Source organism: Capra hircus, chromosome 2 (assembly GCF_001704415.2).
Source record: "Capra hircus breed San Clemente chromosome 2, ASM170441v1, whole genome shotgun sequence".
Classification (NCBI taxonomy): Eukaryota; Metazoa; Chordata; class Mammalia; order Artiodactyla; family Bovidae; genus Capra; species Capra hircus.
This window is the reverse complement of record NC_030809.1, coordinates 129,628,697-129,649,210: the sequence shown is the minus strand read 5'-3', so window position 1 is coordinate 129,649,210 and position 20,514 is coordinate 129,628,697. Positions and strand designations below refer to the sequence as shown.

Sequence of the window (20,514 nt, the reverse complement as noted above, 5' to 3'; positions counted from 1 at the left end):
GGTCAGCAAATCCATAGTGAGACAATGTAACACTGATTCATCTCACCATAGAAATGTTTCCATTGGCATATATTCATTCCACACTTCAACACAATTTGTCCATTCCAGTAAACAGAAGTTTTGAAATTGTGTTTACTCTTCTTGCTTCTTGAAAGATGTGCGAAATGAAAGTTTACAACTAGGTCACTTCTAAACTACACCAAATTTTCAGTAAAAGAAAAGATTGAATTAATGAGAAATTGAACATTTTAAAAGTTGAATGTGTATCGTAGGGGAGAGGTACTCAAAAACATGATTTACTGTTTCATTTACAAATGCAAGTCAATTTTAAATGATTTTTAATCCATACATAGAGAGAGATGGGCATGTTAGGATACAGAATTTTAATTGCAAAAGAAAGTATTCAAAATTGCAAGTTCTGATTAGTGACTCAGCAAATCACAAAGTCTTTCCACGCTGTCAGCATTTCTGTCACAGGATTCTTTGTTTTGCAGTTCTCGGGAGTGATCTCTGAGACTTGTGACAGCCTTGAGAACCTGGCACATTGACCTGAGACAACGTGAAATAAAAATGAGATATTCTCCAATCATGTGATGCTTGGACTAAAAATAACACGTGCATTTTTCAGTTCTGAACTCAGTAAATGGCACAACGTGAGTCGAGTTTGAGAAAAACAGGTGAGTGGGAAGGAAAGGAAAGGAAAGGAAAGTGAAGTAGTCTCTGGGAGAAGGAAAAGCAGCTGAGGGTGGAGAGGGTGAAGATACAAAGAAGCTTTTATTTTGGCTCACAGTTTGGTTTTGAAACCCTTGCTCTATCTTGAGTGTAGTTTACTTTGGCGAGTACAACCTCTCCCCGCTCAAATCTGGCTAGCCTGGTTTCCCATCTTCAATGTCATTTTACTAGAAAGTGGGATTGATTTTAAGAGCCATGGTGGGCAGGAAACTTGCTGACCTGAGTCCTGTTGGGAAAATTAAGGAATTTATGGTGAGTCCACCCTCCCTCTGAGCACTTAGTACTTCCAGATATTCTTTCCTTTCTTTCTTTTTTTAAAAGTTTCATTTCTTTTTCTTCATTGGGATGGTCCCAATTATTTTCAAACCTTCATCAACTCTTTATCCTACTCATCTTCTCATTCTAGGTATATGACTTTATCTCGTAAGTCACAGGTACAATAAAGCCCATTTATTTCCCTTTCCTATCCTTCCAGCATGAATAACTTCACCTACCACTCCCCCTGCTCTTTCTGTCTCCCTAAGGGAATCCTTTCTCTCCTTTTATGACTTTGTTCAGTCGGTTATTGTTGGCTCTTTTAAGACATAAAGGACTTACAGAATCGCCCCTTGTTTCTGCCTCTGCCTCAAACTATAGTCATCCCTTGGTATCTGTGGGGGATTGGCTCCAACATCCTCCTAAGATGCACAGATCCACAGATGCTCAAGTTCCTTATCTAACATATAACCTAACACACATACTCCTGTATGCTTTAAATAATCTCTTGAATACTTATAATACCTAGTACAGTGTAAATGCTGTGTAAATAGTTGCTGTGTGCAGCAAATTCGGTTTTGCTTTCTGTAACTTTCTGGAATTCTTTCCCAATATTTTCTATCCAAGTTTGATAGAATCCATACGTGAGGAGCTCCCAAATATGGAGGGCCAGCTGTTCTGCTATATCTTGTTCCCTTTGACACCAAAATGTGTATAAGATTTGTTGATATTTTCTCTCTTTGACTTCCTGACCTCTCTTTGCAAACTGACTTCTATCACCGCAACCCCTCAGAAAATATTCTAGTTAGGATTGCTGATACCTTTATTCCTGACAAGTCCAGAACCTGTTCCCAGGCCTTACCTTCCTTGGCTTTGTAGCAGGTACGCTATTGGTCATTTTTCCGTGATTTCTACAGTGTTACCTTTTCTTAGTTCTCTTCTTTCCTGTTCTGTGGCTCCTTCTCAGTTTCTCTCATTCTTTCTGTTTATTCACCCAGGATTAATTTGGAATTGCTTATTCACATTCATGTTCTCTCCCTGAGATAGTCGTTTCATGCATTCCTACCCTATCAACAATTACCACTGTGCCATCAACTGCCAATATCAACATTATTTCTCCTACATTGCCTCTTCTTTTGAGCTCCGTTTAGGCATTAGTGACAGTAGCATTGACCTCTATATGACTATAGACAATTTATACAAGTTCCTGAACTTCTGTTTTTTTCCCAGCTATAAAATGTTGCTATAAGATTAAATAATATAACATTTATTGTCATGTTCTAGGGATAACAAAGTCAGTGAATATTATTTTTTATTATTTATGCTTTGTTGAAGGAGTTGAAGGTGAGAAACAATTTATGTATTCCCTAGTTATGTAGCTATCTCTGTAAGCTTCTTGAGACAAGCATCTGTGTCTTATGATCATGTGCACAGCCAGGCATCTCTGCTTGGCACAGATGTGTTGTGGAGGAAGTTGAAATAGATGTCAAAGAGGGGAAACACCATATCTGCTTACAGATGGACTAATATTGTGGAATAAATAGACAGTATGACTGCCTGTGACAAACATGATGATTAGCAAAAATGAGGAAACAGAACTAGTCTCAAACTAAGCAATTCAAAACACTGAGTTTTGTTCCATTTCAGTTCAGTCACTCAGTCATATCTGACTCTTTTGCAACCCTATGGATTACAGCATGCCAAGCTTCCCTGTCCATCACCAGCTCCCAGAGCTTATTGATCCATTTAAATACCAGTGTATTCCAAATAAATACATTGCCTTGCATCTTGTGTTGGTGAATTAGTGCTTTCTTTATTTTTTAATTTAAATTTATTTATTTTAATTGGAGGCTAATTACTTTACAATATTGTATTGGTTCTGCCATATATCAACATGAATCCGCCATGAGTGTACACATGTTCCCAATCCTGAACCCGCCTCCCACCTCCCTCCCTGTACCATCTCTCTGGGTCATTCTGGTGCACCAGCCCCAAGCACCCTGTATCCTGCATCGAACCTGGACTGGCGATTCGTTTCATATATGATATTATACATGTTTCAATGCCATTCTCCCAAATCATCCCACCCTCGCCCTCTCCCACATAGTCCAAAAGACTGTTCTATACATCTGTCTCTCTTTTGCTGTCTCGCATACAGGGTTATCATTACCATCTTTCTAAATTCCATATATATGTGTTAGTATACTGTATTGGTGTTTTTCTTTCTAGCCTACTTCACTCTGTATAATAGGCTCCAGTTTCATCCACCTCATTAGAACTGATTCAAATGTATTCTTTTTAATGGCTGAGTAATACTCCATTGTGTATATGTACCACAGCTTTCTTATCCATTCATCTGCTGATGGACATCTAGGTTGCTTCCATGTCCTGGCTATTATAAACAGTGCTGCGATGAATATTTGGGTACACGTGTCTCTTTCAATTCTGGTTTCCTTGGTGTGTATGCCCAGTGGTGGGATTGCTGGGTCATAAGGCAGTTCTATTTCCAGTTTTTTAAGGAATCTGCACACTGTTCTCCATAGTGGCTGTACTAGTTTGCATTCCCACCAACAATGCAAGAGGGTTCCCTTTTCTCCACACCCTCTCCAGCATTTATTGCTTGTAGACTTTAGGATTGCAGCCATTCTGACTGGCATGAAATGGTACCTCATTGTGGTTTTGATTTGCATTTCTCTGATAATGAGTGATGTTGAGCATCTTTTCATGTGCTTGTTAGCCATCTGTATGTCTTCTTTGGAGAAATGTCTATTTAGTTCTTCGGCCCATTTTTTGACTGGGTGGTTTAGTATTTTCTTTAAATTTATGCATTTAGAAGTATTAATAGGTAGCAAATTGTGTATTGTTCATCATATAAATAGTTCAGACTGAACTATGTTGAAGATATGCTTTTCTCAGCGTTTTGTTCCACTGAACCTCAAGCATTATAAAAATTAATTTATTCATTGATTTAACAAATCTCTTTTGCATATTGCTCTGTGACAGGCTTCTCTGGTGGCTCAGATGGTAAAGTGTCTGCCTGCAATGCAGGAGACCCAGGTTCGATCCTTGGGTTGGGAAGATCCCCTGGAGAAGGAAGTGGCAACCCATTCTGGTATTCTTGCCTGGAAAATCCCATGGTTGGAGAAGCCTGATAAGTTATAGTCCACGGGGTCACAAAGAGTCAGACACAACTGAGCGGCTTCAATTCACTGTGCCAGGCACAGATGTATGATGGTATAGAATATTACAATACACAGATGCTTGCCTCAAGAAGCTTAAAAAGATAGCTACATAACGAGACAGAACATGTGATAGACATGTGCAACAGATAAGAATGGAGATCATTTCACTCAAAACAATAAGCAGAACAACCCATGGCTGGAGCTTGCCTTCCTTGGCCAAATGGCAGTAACAACTCAGGAAGGCTGATGAGTTACCTATCCCAGACATCTTTCTCTCTGGGTCAGTATCTCAAGAGAGCCTATGGCTTCTGTGGAAACAATATAGACACTCCTCAAAAAATTAAGAACAGTACTACCATATGGTCTGACTATTCCACTTCTGGATATTTATCCAAAGGATGTAAAAATGGTCATTTGAAAAAAATACATACACCCCTATGTTCATCCCAGCATTCTTTATAATAACTCAGACATGGAAAAAACCTAAGTGCCCACCAATGGATGATAGAATAAAGAATTGTTGTTGTTTAGTCACTAAGTCATGTCCAACTCTTTTGCGACCCCAGGGACAGTAGCCTGCCAGGCTCTTCTGTCCATGGGATTCCCCAGGCAAGAATACTGGAGTGGGCTTCCATTTCCTTCTTCAGGGGATCTTCCCCACCCAGGGATGGAACCTGCCTCTCCTGCATTGACAGGTAGATTCTTCACCACTGAGCCACCAGGAAAGCCCCAGGATAAAGAATTAGTGGAATATGTATTCAATGGAATAACACTGGCCATAAAAAGAGAGAAATCTTGCCATTTTCAACAACATGGGTGAAGTTGAAAGTTTCATGAGAAATGAAACAAGTCAGAGAAAGACAAAAATCTTATAATTTAACTTATATGTGGAATATCACAAACAAACAACAAAATAGATGAATAAACCAAACCAGATAAACATGTAGATAGTGAGAAGAGAGTAAGGATTACTAGACAAGAAGGGGCAGGGGGGAAGGGCAAAAGGAGCAAGGGGGTCAGCCGTTTGGTGTTGGATATAAGCTAGTGTTTTGCATGGTGAACACACTGCTTACGGAAGTAGAAATATGATGTTATACACGTGAAACTTGTATAATGGCATAAGCCAATGTTATCTCAACTTAAAAAAATCTGTGGCTCAACTCAAGACTAGAATCTGCCATATTTTCTTCCTCCTTACCAGGAACACTTCTCTTTTCTGTATCTTGTTCCCACAGGACTGACCTCTCTACCAAACCATTCCCACCCCACACCTAATTGCACTGTACTGAGTCTTGATGTAAGCTTGTCCCAGGATCTCAAAAGCTTGGAGAGTTTTCAGACCTGGTTTGATCTCAGGTCTCAAGTCACTCTTTGAATAGTTGAAGACACTGAATAGGATTAAAGTATTTGCTTGGGCAGTTGTCTTGATTAATGATAAAACTATTTGAAAGATAATCTGGATTTTAGATATTAGAGGCTGAAATGGTTATTATTTCTTTCATTCTTGAAAGGTTTAAGAATAAAATTATATTTTTGAATGTTTGATTAAATGAATCTATTAGTTAGGTGTAAAAATTCAAGAAAAAAATTGGGGATCTCTTCCACAGGTATTGAACCTTCTGGAATAGTTGAAACTTATTCTTATATAGAAATCTGACTTTAAAAAGAGTCAGCACTCCTTGCATTCTGGTCAGGACTTACTGTTGAACTGAACCTTGTCTTATGAGGGAAGAGCCAATGTTTACTTCCTTTTCAAAGGAACTGACTACAGTGTTTCTATTCTGGTAAAATACATAAACAGGTTTCAATGAGAGCAAAAAAAGCAGAGCACAGCATGGTGGGTGATTTAACAAAAATGGGGATGGCTGTGGTCGGGGGAAAAACAATTCAGATCTATTTGTTAGTACCACTTCCACCAACTCTCAAAGATCCTGCTTTTAAAGTTGTCTGAAGAAGGAAAATTAGGCTGTTTTTGAAAATTCACTCGATTTGAAGCTTATGGTAGAATCTCAGCAAAAGTGACTGATAAGGAGTACTGAGGTAATGATCCAGTATTCGATCAGACATTACCTTCCAGATAACATTCTCTGGAATTTGAAGTTTCTGTACTTCGGACTACACACAGTCATAGTCAATATTTTCAAGAATAAAGGATGAGATGGCTTTTCAAGTACCTTTCTTTGAAGCCTGAATGCTTAGTCTGTGAACATGATGTTGTATTTGCGGTCTGAGCTTTTTTCCCCCCTCATTTTAGGAAATTAATCTACCAAGGCAGCCCCATTTTACTTCTCACTGTCAAAATAGGTAAACCTCAGCTGTGAGACTGTGAGATATAGGGATATGGGGTAAGGCAACATCAGCAGCGTAGGCTTCCCATGTTCACAAGAGTGTGAATATAACTAATATACCAATCTAACTGCACTGCATTTGAAGAGATTTATTGGAAAATTAGTTCAATGGTTCATTCATTCAATAAGTATGAATTGACCATTTACTACATTGACACAGCCTCTGACCTCACGAGGTTTGTAGTCTAATGGTAGAGACCATCAAGTAAACAGACATAACTAGGAAACACTTTGGAAAAGCAAAACAAACGTAATTTTAATTCCCATCATATTATGATACCGTATAGCTGCCTACCATGCATGTACACAGATAGACCATATGATCCAAACTTGGGCTAAGGAGGTGTTGTTATAAGGACGAATAAAAGCTGGGGGCTAAATAGTGTCAGACAAAAGCGCAAATAAGTGCGAATCCCAGTGAGAGCATTCGAGGAACCGAAACAAGTTCAGCATGACCGAACTGAGAAAGGAAGTGGTAAAAGATGAAGATGGAGAAGTTGGCAGAAGCTAGATTATGTAAGGCCAGATAAGCGCGGTTACCATGAGTCTGGTGTATTTGACAAATTGAAAGGAGAGCACTATGGGTGGAACCATTTAAGTGCTATAGTTAAAATTAGTTAATAGTTACAATTAGCTAGTTAATAGTTAAAATTATAGTATAAATAAAAATGATCGGTATAAGCAGTGACCACTTTGAACATTAGAATTCAATAAATTGATCCAGCTTGGGGAACTATGAAATAGCTAAGAATGTTCTTATGATCTGATCTGGATTAGTGTCTTGGGTGAATAAAAAAATGAAATGGAATTTAGGTATTTGTTCAAGTTGTCTTCATACTGAACTGGATATAGAGAAGTGATGGACTCCACACAGCAGGCCCTGGGTGGACATTCCTGAATGTTCGAGGGCTTATTTGCAACAAGAGTAGGCTCCAAAAAGAGCAGGAGAAAGTCTGTGAAGCAGCTCTGAGTGTTCTCCTCTCTCCCTTACTAGGGACACCTCTCTGGAGGCAGAGGAATGAGCATTCATTTAAGAGGCTCTGATGTAACCCCTGAAAGAGCTGTAGGCTCTTGGGGTTGAAGGCAGAGTAAGACAGGCATACACAGCACTACACAAGGTAGTTATTATTTAACCCATGTGGGTCAGAGGCATCCAGAGAGCTGGTCTGTAGTATGTACCTAAGGAAGAGTGCTATGCCCCCCCCCAAAACAAGTCAGAATCCAAAAGTCAAGAAGGAGTCTAAGAGTACAGGAACAAGGTGAGGAGGAGTTTAAAGTCCAGTAGTGGAGGGGTCTTGTTCAGTCACCGAGCCGTGTCTGACTCTTTGTGACCCCATGGGCTGCCTGCACAACAGGCTTCCCTGTCCTTCACCATCACCCGGAGTTTGCTCAAACTCTTAGATGGTTGGATAACATCATCAACTCAATGGACATGAGTGTGAGCAAATGCCGGGAGATGGTGAAGGGCAGGAAAGCCTGGCGTGCTGGAGCCCATGGGGTCACAGAGAGTTGGGCACGACTTGGTGACTGAACAGCAAGAATGACACGCCCACTGAGTCAGTGATGCCGTCCAAGCTTCTCCTCCTGGTTGCCCTCTTCTCCTGCCCTCGATCTTTCCCAGCATCAGGATCTTTTCTAATGAGTCGGCTCTTCACATCGGTGGCCAGAATATTGGAGCTGGGGCCCAGGTCTGGACGTTCTGCAATAAGCAGAGTAATGATGCTTGGCTTCTCCTTTATTGGGCATCGATTGCATTTGCATAAATCAGTCAGCCTCGGTTAACACAGGGTCATGGTAGACGTGTACAAAAGTGAGGACATTGCTAACAAACACTGCTAATAGAGTGGTCTTCACTGATCTCCTGCAAGAGCAATCATCAAGAAAATTCGTAGTAAACCAGAGAAGTGTCTGTGGTCACACATCTGGAACTAACAGAGAAACCAAGGGAAGCTGCAGCTGAGAGCCCCAAGAGGAGATGGCCCCTGGAAGGGCCAGGCTGGGAGGCCACATGGCTTGGTGGCCTCTCTCCAGCTTTCTCTGAAATTCCAGTGGAAGTCACTTTTGGTAGAGAAGAGAGGGGTAGAGATGGAAGTAAATTGGGACAAAGAGGCCGCCAGCTTTGACCAGCAGGTACACAGTGATAGTGTATTCTGGGCTTCCAGCAGAGGGTAAGAGAAAAGATGGTTACCTAGGCCTTTGCTTATATCCGAGCAGAAATACATTTACATAAAAGCCATTCCTTCTATTTAGGACCAAAAACAATTTGAAGGAATTTTTGGCAGAGTGGGTTTTTTTTTTTCTTTTTAATGCCTACCATATGAGTTATACTTAGAGATTTGAATTTAGATACAGGAAACCAGTTTTTCTTAAATCAAGAGAACTTATGAGTTTGTTAAAATAGGGAACTAAATATCCCTGAGTCTTAAGTTTAAAGTGAATGAAAACACAAATATATTAGGTAATCCTGCATGTGTCCTTTTGCTAGTTTTATTTCGTTAGAGTATATTGTTTATCTTTTTGGAAAAAGATTTAAAATAAATAATGCTTAAGTAGTATTATAGTGATGTTATTAAATTGCTAGAATTAAATGAACTTCAGTTGGCTGAGATCTTTGATAAAATTTTAATAAGTACAACCTCTAAGACAAATTATATTGAAAGTAAACAGGTATGAGGAAGAGAAAAATATTTCTAGTTAGGTTAAAGTAGTAAATGAGAACAAAGCTTAGATCTGAGTTTCTAGGTAGGACAGAAATAAGTCACGTTAGATTCTATATTTCTCGTGATCTAATATAATTATATTTTTGTATTCAAAGGGACACTTCATTTTCTCCAATACTCTGAGAAAAATTTGTCGCAGAAATTAGTACATAGGAGACATTTAATAATATGGTAGACAGTGCATTCAATTCACAGTTTGAGGAGATGCAAAAACAGTCTTCAGATGGTTATTTCTTATAAGAAACCTTTCTAAAATAGAAAGGAAAATGTTAAGCTGTGCTGTGAAAGTATGTCTGTGTTGCGCTCAGTTGATGGGTTGTGTCCGACTCTTTGCGACCCCACAGTCTGTAGCCCACCAGGCTCCTCTCTGTCCGAGGAATTTTCCAGGCAAGAATACTGTAGTGGGTTATCATTTCCTACTTCAGGGGATCCTCCCAACCCAAGGAGGAACCTGTGTCTCTTGTGTCTCCTACACTGGCAGGTGGATTCTTTACTGCTACCTGGGGAGCCCATATCTGTGTTAGAGTAAGTTAAAAATGCATTTTTTAAAATGTGATCTGATTGCTGCAGTGATAAGCTGTTGAGAAGCTAGGGTAATGAGTTACCCCCTCAGGATTCAGATGAGCTTGTGAGACAAAGAGCAGAGAAGAGGGTTCGAAACCAAACCTACTCCAAAATTGCAAGATTCTGAGTTATAAATGGATAGGAGTTCCTCATATAGTCACCGCATGGCTAAGAAGCAAGGTCAAGATTTTTTAGGCTAATTACAGAGCTTTTGCAAACTCCCACCCAGATGGAGATACCTACTCACATTTTCATAGAAGTGGATTATGAAAAAAAAAAAAGGTTTGGGAAAAATTAATAGCAGTGGTTTTTGCACAGTAAATTGGCTGCTGATGTTATTTGAAAAGAATATGAAGTACTCATTGGCTGCCTGAATAAAACCTACTTGAACTATCATTTTCCAGCCATCCTGTTGACACAGCTGTCTTAACCTTCATGTAGCAAAGTGTGTGCTCACTAATATTCACTGCTCATCACCATTTTGCTTAGAGAAGTACCTCACAAAGAAAAGAAACTCATGTTGGTAAAAAACTGTGGTAAAGACTTTTTTGGACTTCCTTGCTGTCTCAGAAGTAAAGAATCCATCTGCCAACGCAGAAGACACAAGAGATGAGAGTTCAATCCCTGGATCAGGAAGATCCCCTGGAAAAGGAAATGGTAACCCACTCCAGTATTCTTGCCTGAGAAATCTCATGGACAGAAGAGCCTGGCGGGCTGCAGTCCACAGGGTCCTAAAGAGTCAGACACAACTTAGAGACTAAACAACAACAAAGACTTTTTTATTTGAAATTAATTGAGATATTAATAGCTATAGATTTATATGCAGTTGTTAAGAGGTAATATAGAGAGATCCTGTTTATACATTTCCCAGTTTCTCTTTCTGATAACATTTTGCGCACTCTAGTGTATCATCACAACCAAGATCAGGACAAAATCTACTGATTTTACTGAGATGTTCTCAGTTTTACTTGTATTCACTTGTGTGTGTGCATGTGTGTTTAGTTGTATACAATTTTATCACATGTAGGTATTCTTATATCTGTCACCAGTCATGATACTGGACAAGTACCTTTCCCGTTGTGCTTTAATAACCATATCCCCTCTTCTCCCCTCTATACCTCTCACCCTATACCTCACCCTTGGCAACCACTAATCCATTCTGCATTTCCAATTTTTGTCATTTAAAAAATATTATGTAAATGGAATCATATATGATGTAACCTTTAGGATTGATGTTTTTCACTCAACATGATTCTCTGAAGGTCCCTCTAAGTTGTTGCAAATATCAGTGAAAGTGAAAGTGTTAGTCACTCGTGTCTAACTCTTTGCAAACCCCTGGACTGTAGCCGGCCAGACTCTTCTGTCCATGGAATTCTCTGGGCAAGAATACTGGAGTGGGTTGCCATTCCTTTCTCCAGGGGATCTTCCCAACCCAGGGATCGAACCTGGGTCTCCTGCTTTGCAGGCACACAGACTCTTTACTGTTTGAGCCACCAGGGAAGCCCCTTGCAGATATCAATAGTTCATTTATTTTTATTGTTTAGTGGTGTCCCATGGTAGGGATGTACCACAGTTTGTGTTGAAAGACATCTGTGCTGTTTTAACTTTTTGGCTCTTACAAATAGAGCTGCAATGACAATTCATGTACAGCAGTTGGTGTGGGCATATGTTTTAATTTCTCTGGGATAAATGCCCAAGGATGTATTTGCTGGGTTGAATAGTATTGTTTGTTTAGTTATGTAAGAAACTGCCAGCTGTTTTCCAGGGCAGCTATACCTTTTCACTCCCTACCAGCAATGTATGTGTGATCTAACTTCCTGTACATCCTCACTAGCATTTGGTTGTTACAAATTTTATTTTAGCTGTTCTGATAGGTATAGTGATATTTCATGGTCATTTTAACCTGCATTTATCTGATAGCTAATGATGTTCAATATCCTTTAATGTGCCTGCTTACCATCCATATAGCCTAATCAGTGAAACGTCTGTTCAAATCTTCTGTCCTGCTTTGTATTTTAAAGTGTTACAGCTTTCTAACTTCAGTTGTTTTTAAATTGGAAAATGCATTGATGCCATATATGAGTATTTGTCAGTTTCATTTCAAACAGATGGCAACATATGTCCTACAGACATAATCCTTTTATTTGTACTCAAGAGTCACCTGAGTACACAGCAAAAGAGAAATAGCTTCCAGAACATTCTAAAAAATTTTTTTTTAAATTTTATCAATTATTGGTGATCCTCAGGGATTCTAACTGGGTTTCCCTGGTGGCTTAGATGGTGAAGAATATGCCTACAATACAGGAGACCAAGGTTTGATCCCTGGGTCAGGAAGATCCACTGGAGAAAGAAATGGCTACCCATTCCAGTATTCCTGCCTGGAGCATTCAATGTTCAGAGAAGCCTGGAGGGTCCATGGGGTCCATGGAAGTCCATGGGGTCACCAACAGTCAGACACATACAGAGTGTTTCTAATTATTTCAGTTAAATGGTTACTAAATTAGACCAGTAATGGAAAATAAATTTACTTTTTGAGAAAAATACATTGCGATCGTAGAGTATACCACACAGCCCACTGACATCTAGGGTTAGCTAGGAGAAAGCTTCCGAAAAGAAGCAGCAGGATCTAGAAGACGTTGAACCTGTATTTGGGGGCCAGACTCAGCGGGCTTGCAGGACAAGTGCTGATTGCCAACTTGTGGTGTGCGGTTTACTATCAGTGAGTGGCAGAGAACTGCCAGTGGCAAGAGGCGCTGGAATCTCATCTTGAGCAACCTCAGCACAGCCCAGCATAACAGCAGCGGCTGGGTGCTCAGTAAAAGCCTCTCTGCTGTGAGAGGATGAGGGGTGAGGAGTGATGACCTGGGTAGAGAAGATAGTGACCTCCCCTGAGCCCTGGGGCCATACCTGTCTAAGGTCTAACATAGAGGAGATGTTTCCAATCCAGTGAAGACAGAGATGGATTAAATGGACTCACAAGAGGTGTTAGGAAGGAACAGGACATGGCTTTAAATAATTGTCTGGGAAAAGAAGTCTGAATGAGAGGAAAGCCCACACTTATATTGAGAAATATTACATCTTTCTTTCTTCCTTCTTCCAGTAACATATCATTGAAAGTTTCTTTTAGAAATCATAAATGCTAGTGTGGGACTTATTGATAGTGGGTAGTGAGGAAATGAATAACCCATTTATTTATTTATTTTGGAGACTATACTTATTAGACTCTCCATCCTCCTCTTCAAATACTCTCTAAGAACCAACAACATCCCAAATTTAAGGGGTAAAGAAATTCTAGACCAATAGAGTGAGCTGATGATTTGGGGGATGGACAAAAAGTCCCCCTATATTCCCCATCTCCCCCTTCAGCTACCACACTCTTTTACTTGTGGTTTTCATAATCAAATGTCTTAAACAACTTAGTCCCATTTCTTTATTTCCTCTCACCCTTTGGCTGACATTTGTTTCCATCTCACCTCCAGTATAGTTCTCGCTGACTTAATGCCCTCCATGTCACTAAACCAATGAGCATTTTTCAGTATTCACCTTACCAGACCACTCAGCAGCAACTTTCCCCCCTTCTGACTCTTAATGCCCCTCTTATCTTTCTACCTCTTGTTTTTAGACTTCTCCTCTATTGAGACGTTACAAGTTGGAGCCCCTCAAGGCTTATTCCTCAACCTTTTCTCTTAATCTATATCCACAGATATGGGATGGTACCCAGACCTCTTTTGAATCTGGCAAATTCTCTCCATTGAATCAAACTTGCCATGTTAATCAAACTTACTGTTTTTCACTTTTGCCTCTCAGCCCACCAATTCACTCCACAGTGTTATCTCAAGAAAGTAATATTGTCACGTCTCTGCTTTCAGATACAGACTAGCTCCTGCTTATTTCTTTGACTGACTCCAGTTCCAGGCCCCTTCAACACAGCCACCTTTCAGCTGTTTCTGTCTCAAAGTCTTTGCTAAAACGTTTCTCTCTGCTACGATCCTCTCCATCCTGCTCCCAACTTCATCTCATTGTTGCTGTCATGTATTAGCCCAGATGTTACTTCCCCAGGAAAGCTTTCTGACAAGACCAAAATAAGTCTGCATTTCATATGCTTCAGAGCCACCTGAACTCTTAAAGGCTTTTCACTATTTTAGTGTATTTAGGTAATTCGTTGATTGAGTTGTGTCTCTCTTACTGGACTCTAAGTTCCAGAAGAGCAGATGCCTTGGCTCTTAGCCCTCTCTGTATCTCCAGAGCCTAGTACAGAGGATGAATGAAGAAACCAACTCATCCTGGTCATTCAGGAATGTGAAAATTTCCCCCGTGGCTCCCAGGTCCACAGACTGAGGCTTCCTTGCACAGCCGAGGGCATGAGGATCCTGGGGTTAATACACCAGCCAGGTAAGTCAGCATGAATTGTGACTATCTCATGCTTAATAGTGCCAAGTTCAGCTTCTAATGCTCTTCTTTTCTGATTATTTAAATAATTCCCGGAGGCTCTGCTTAGCTAGGAAGTTGTCTCAGATTTAATTTTTCAAATGTTTTAAAATGACATGTGTAGAGCATTTTATAATTTGCAAAATATGTATATTTCCATTATGGCATTTGAATGCCCAGCCATCCTAAGAAGTAGTGTATTATGTATTCTTAATGTCAGATGTTGAAAAATGAGTCCCAAGGGACTGAGCAGGGACTTCATCCCAGATTTTGCAATGCCAAGTTCTGTCTTTTCCCAGCACTAGTAATTGCTCTTGGCTTCTCTTCACTTGGTCAAGTCTGAATTTGAACTTTTGTTCAAAACCACAAGAATGATGTAGATTTCATCACAGTTACATATATGGCGTATACAAAAGTCCATCACATAAATGGCATATACAAAATATACCACAACAGACACACACACACACTCACATTCCTAATTTAGGAGAATTCGTCCAGCTGTATCAGTCTTTCTTATACTTGAAGAGAGATATTTGATTTACAAAGACTTTAGATGTTCATTTCAGAATTCAAGGTTTGTTAGTCTTAAATAGCCTATTAGCTACTACTGAAAAATGAAAAATATGAAAAAAAAAGAATTGCAGTGCAGAAAATTAAGCTCTTTGATTTTGGTTTACTAAGATTTTTTTAACTTCATATCTTTTTTAATATAAATTTATTTATTTTAATTGGAGGCTAATTACTTTACAATATTGTATTGGTTTTGCCACACATCAACATGAATCTGCCACGGGTGTGCACGTGTTCCCCATCCTGAACCCCCCTCCCATCTCCTTCCCCATACCATCCCTCTGGGTCATCCCAGTGCACCAGCCCTGAGCATCCTGTATCATGCATCAAACCTGGACTAGTGATTCGTTTCATATGTGATATTATACATGTTTCAATGCCATTCTCGTAAATCATCCCACCTCTCCCTCTCCCACAGAGTCCAAAAGACTGTTCTATACATCTGGGTCTCTTTTGCTGTCTCACATACAGGGTATCGTTACCATCTTTCTAAATTCCATATATATGCATTAGTATACTGTATTGGTGTTTTTCTTTCTGGCTTACTTCACTCTGTATAATAGACTCCAGTTTCATCCACCTCATTAGAACTGATTCAAATGAATTCTTTTTAACGGCTGAGTAATACTCCATTGTGTATATGTACCACAGCTTTCTTATCCATTCATCTGCTGATGGACATCTAGGTTGTTTCCATGTCCTGGCTATTATAAACAGTGCTGCGATGAACATTGGGGTACATGTGTCTTTCAATTGTCTTTCAATCTGGTTTCCTCGGTGTGTATGCCCAGTGGTGGGATTGCTGGGTCATAAGGCAGTTCTATTTCCAGTTTTTTTAAGGAATCTGCGCACTGTTCTCCATAGTGGCTGTACTAGTTTGCATTCCCACCAACAGTGTAGGAGGGTTCCCTTTTCTCCACACCCTCTCCAGCATTTATTGCTTGTAGATTTTTGGATCGCAGCCATTCTGACTGATGTGAAATGGTACCTCATTGTGGTTTTGATTTGGATTTCTCTGATAATGAGTGATATTGAGCATCTTTTCATGTGTTTGTTAGCCATCTGTATGTCTTTGGAGAAATGTCTGTTTAGTTCTTTGGCCCATTTTTTGATTGGGTCATTTATTTTTCTGGAAGTGAGCTGCAGGAGTTGCTTGTATAGTTTTGAGATTAGTTGTTTGTCAGTTGCTTCATTTGCTATTATTTTCTCCCATTCTGAAGGCTGTCTTTTCACCTTGCTTAAAGTTTCCTTTGTTGTGCAGAAGCGGTTTACTAAGATTTTTATCAAGAGTGATTTCCCCTTTAAGCTAGCTTTCTGGTGACAGTTATTATCTAAATTTTGGCCATATAAATATTTCTTTAAAAGTCACATGTAAACTTAGGTCATGGTTCTAAAACCAATATGTTAATATGATTAACACATTCTCTGTGGGGTTTCAGGAAGAAAAAAAAATGTTAAAAGGAGCATGCTCAATATACTTGTAAAGTACAGACACTTGTCCAGACAACATCCATTGTATTAATAAGATTCACCCCTAGTTTGAAAATAGTTTCCTTCCTTTTTCATGGCAAAGCGCACATGGAAAGCTGGCAGGAGGTGATGGACCTGAGGGCTCTAGCAGTACCAGTCCACACCAAATCTCTCTGAAAGCAGAGGGGATTCATAAAAAAAGAAAAAGGCAGAACAAAAGAACAAACAAAAATCCTCCCAGCTCATTGGAAAAGAACATGACACTATTTTAAATATAATCACACTAACATAGAACCATTTGATTTCAGAAAAGTTAAACTGGGGAAAAGTACGTCTTAGGATAGAGGAAGCCTGGTAGCTAATTCCGTGTGGCCAATTCTTTTCTAGTTTACATACATTACACCAAATCCTGGATGAAGGCATATCAAAGAGATTTTGCTTACCAGATATCTCAGATGAGGGAACATCAGGCCCTGTGAGCTTCAACACTGCTTGCCAAACATTCTGTGCTATTGTGCAACTCAACATATTTTAAGAGATGGAATTTTAAATGATGTGTGCTTACTGACAACAACCTATTTGTTCCTTAAAAAATCCTTGAACATCTTTGAATCTCATTTAGATTCTTTCTGGATGAATAGAGAAAAATCAAGCAAAAACATTTGTATTTTTTGTATGGTGTTTTTCAGACTTTGAAACATTGACTTCCATGCTCTAAAATAAACAGTAACACATTTCTGAAATGCATAATGTGATTTCAGACAGATGACTTAAAAATAGATTCACAAAATAGAGATTAATTCATTTACGCTAAAATGGCATTTCTAGACTCCCTAGCGTTTATAATCACAGGAAAATTTGCTATGACAAAATACATGGATTTGATTTGGTAAGCTGAAAAAGTGATCTCCTGTTTATATCCCAATGACAGTGGAATGCATTACGTAGAGGTGACCTGTTAATTCCACGTTGAGGATGACTCTCCAGATATCGGTGAGCGCACAGTGCAAGCAGTATGACTGGCATGGCCTCAAATAAAAGTTTAAGTGCTTTTAAACTACTAATATTCTGCTGAAAGTTCTTCTCTAATCTAAGCATAAGATTAAGTTTTGTATTACTAAGAAAGGTCAGCAGTCTAAAATTTAGAAAGTTTTTGTGAATAGCAGCAGTTGGGAAAAAAACTATAATGAAATAAGTGGGATGGTTTTAATTCGGAATCATATTAGAAAAGGCATTTGTCTCTCTTTTCTGTAAATTCCTTCTAGTCTAAATACATTTTGTCCTATAGTCAATGGTTTAGAGAAATCATGCTTTTAAATGAGATCTCTAAAAATATAGTCTGTTGTCTGCATAGGAGAGTCTGTAAAGAGAATTTTCATTATAATGAGTCATTATTTTTAAAAGCCCCTATATGTTATTTGTGGAATCTGTATACCAAATGCTGAAAATAACTAGTTAAATTCCTTTGTTACTGATAAATTAGCAAAAAGTTGAGCATGTTTAAAAAAACATTTTCTTGTTTTTGTAATTTTCCTCCTAGTTGAAAAATGGTCAAACCTTAAGCAAATATCTTCAACTGGGTCAAATATAGTTGAACTTTGTTATTGTTTTTGTTCTTGTTGTTGTCATTTAATATCTCTTGTTATGATTGGCTCCATCGGAGATGCCCAGAAATGGATTCTTACTGAGTGAGATCACATGGTTGGATTGAAAAGTTTGTGTCCCATCTCCAGAGATGACAATGTGTGGCTTTATATGTGATACCAAATAGCAAGAATAGAATTGATTCTGTTTGATGGTAACCTGAAGTCTTCCCTGGCAAAACACATTCAGAAGTATGAAGTAATATTTTAAAAGTATATAATTCTTTTGGTTTCAGAATAAGCCTGTGGGATTTAAGCCTGAAGCTTCTATGAGGAGGTAAGCTGCCTTCAAAGATCTTAGCCCTTTTGGTATCTTTTACTTTTTTCCAGCAGAGAACTCATACTTGGTACTGCTACAAATTCATATTTGTTAGTTTGACACAATGTGTCCTGAATTCATCTAAGGAAACTGTCCTTTAATGTTAATACTCTTTCCCTTTTTAGCGCATTCATCATCCATTGTAACATCTCAGTCTCAACAAAGTCGACTCATTTTCTAGGGAAATTTTCTCTTTGATGGCCACTGTTGACGATGGATTAATCCACTCACATGATCTGTGCTGGACTTTCCCCCGGTGGCTCAGGTGGCAAAGAATCTGCCTACTGTGGGTGGCGGGGAGTGGGTAGGCTGTGCAGGGGGACCCTGGTTTGATCCCTGGGTTGGGAAGATCTCTTGGAGAAGGGAGTGGCAATTCATTCCAGTAGTCTTCCCTGGAGAATTCCACAGACAGAGGAGCCTGATGGGTTACACTCCATGGGAACACAAAGAGCTGGGCATGACTGGACAACTAACACACATGATCTGTGCTAATGGATATTCTGGCAGATAAGTAATTAGAAAGGTTCCCTCAAATACCAGGTGCAGACCTTGCCTCTTGGACTGAGAAACCTTTTGGTGAGTCAGAGGAACAGGTTAATTGTACTTAATCTCATGTAAACCAACTACCGGGAAATATTTGCTACTTACTCCATAATCATTCTCCCTGTTTCCCCGTCAGCCTCCATATCCCACCCATACAGCAAAGCTCATCAAAGAGAGAAAACTCTATGACAGTGTTTACCCTCCGCTCAGCATGAGAATATTCGTCTTTGTGCAGCAAATGAGTCCCCTTATAGGCAAACAAACTAATATTCTGAAGAAAAAAAAAAGAGTTGTGTTAATGAACCACTGGTCACACAATAAATTCTGTCTTTTCCTTACAAATAGGATGTGATTGACTTATTGATATTGGACTGGACACTAGAATTTATTTGATTTCATTAGTGATGGTGGATTTTCACAGAGCCATCCACCTTGCATGCCTCGTTGCTGGTGACCTTATAGGCAATTTGAGACACACTTGCTAGAGGGTTAGGAAAGAAAGTGTGACCTGGAGTCTTTAGTCTTGTGCAAGTGTGGTCTTGTTTCTGAGATGATGTAAACTGGTACCACAGCAGCAGCAGCATAGTTGCTTTCAGGAAAACCTCATATAGCCACTTACAAATGAATCAGAACAAACCACATCTAACCGAATTGTAGGAACCGATGCTGCCTCTCATTGAAGGCGCCCAGATAACCCTTCTATCTTCTCCATTTTTAGTTTCTTCCCACATTCTTTTAGTTCCACTTTGAGAAGTGGCAATGTTTAAAGAAGTCTTCTAAGCTTCTCTTTTGCTGTTGCCCTAATGCTCCCTACATATCTGCTGCTAACTTGAAATAAAAGCACACGGTTTGTAGAATGACTTACCTTGGCTCACTTACTTAACTACTAGATGACATACTGTCTGAACTAACTGTTCCCACTTGAATTTTGCCATGTTTTTTTTAGCTTGATTACACACCATTTTTCAGAATAGTTGTTTATTGAAAACAAGAGTATCCCTGAGGACCAGAGGCACTTCAAATACAGTGAGTGGACACTGAGATTGATGTCCAGCAATTCTTTTTACTCTGCAGCCAGTGGTCATGCTTCCTATTGAAGTTAAGAGAAAGTTTTGTTACTAGTATCCCACATCAGGAACACAATAGAATCTTCCAGTACATGCCTCGTCAGTGCTTATTCAATGGAATGGAAGTATAATTGAAAAGGGGGGCATCAGCATCATGGTTCAGGTAAATTATAGACTGAATCATTTTTTTGGCTTGGAAGCCCAACCACGATTTTCTAAACTGACGCAAGAACATACTTTCCCATAGAAACAAACAGCCTAACATACAAGCAAATGCTTTTAACAGGAAACTGAATGCCCTACACAGAGGCTAGGGAAGGTCAAATTAAACCCAATACATGAATAGACAGAATTTATACTGTGTATAGGGAAAATTTCACTTCAGAGATGGGGAGAAATGCATTTTATAGGTTAGCAGAGTTGATCAAGATATAGAAATTCCAGATACACTTTGTGGAGAAAATGATAGGAGTGCTTTTTGAAGAGGTGACTGAGCTGTAATTCAGGAGAGCTGGACAACAAAAATAGGAAGGATCACCTTCCAAAGCTGCCATGTCCAAAGATCCAGGTTCAAACTTGAAAAAAAAGATCCAGGTTCAAACTTGAAAAAAAAAATCATTTTACTGACCTTGAACAATTAGCCAAAATGCCATGGCAAAACTGATATGAT

At 39.3% G+C, this 20,514-nt stretch overlaps 1 long non-coding RNA gene across 1 annotated transcript; it reads left to right on the top strand.

Moving 5' to 3' along the window:
- LOC106502645 lies at positions 580 to 18,602 on the top strand. The gene is made up of 3 exons (XR_001919785.1): positions 580 to 677; positions 14,047 to 14,193; positions 18,152 to 18,602. It is a non-coding gene; the product is annotated as an uncharacterized LOC106502645 (long non-coding RNA).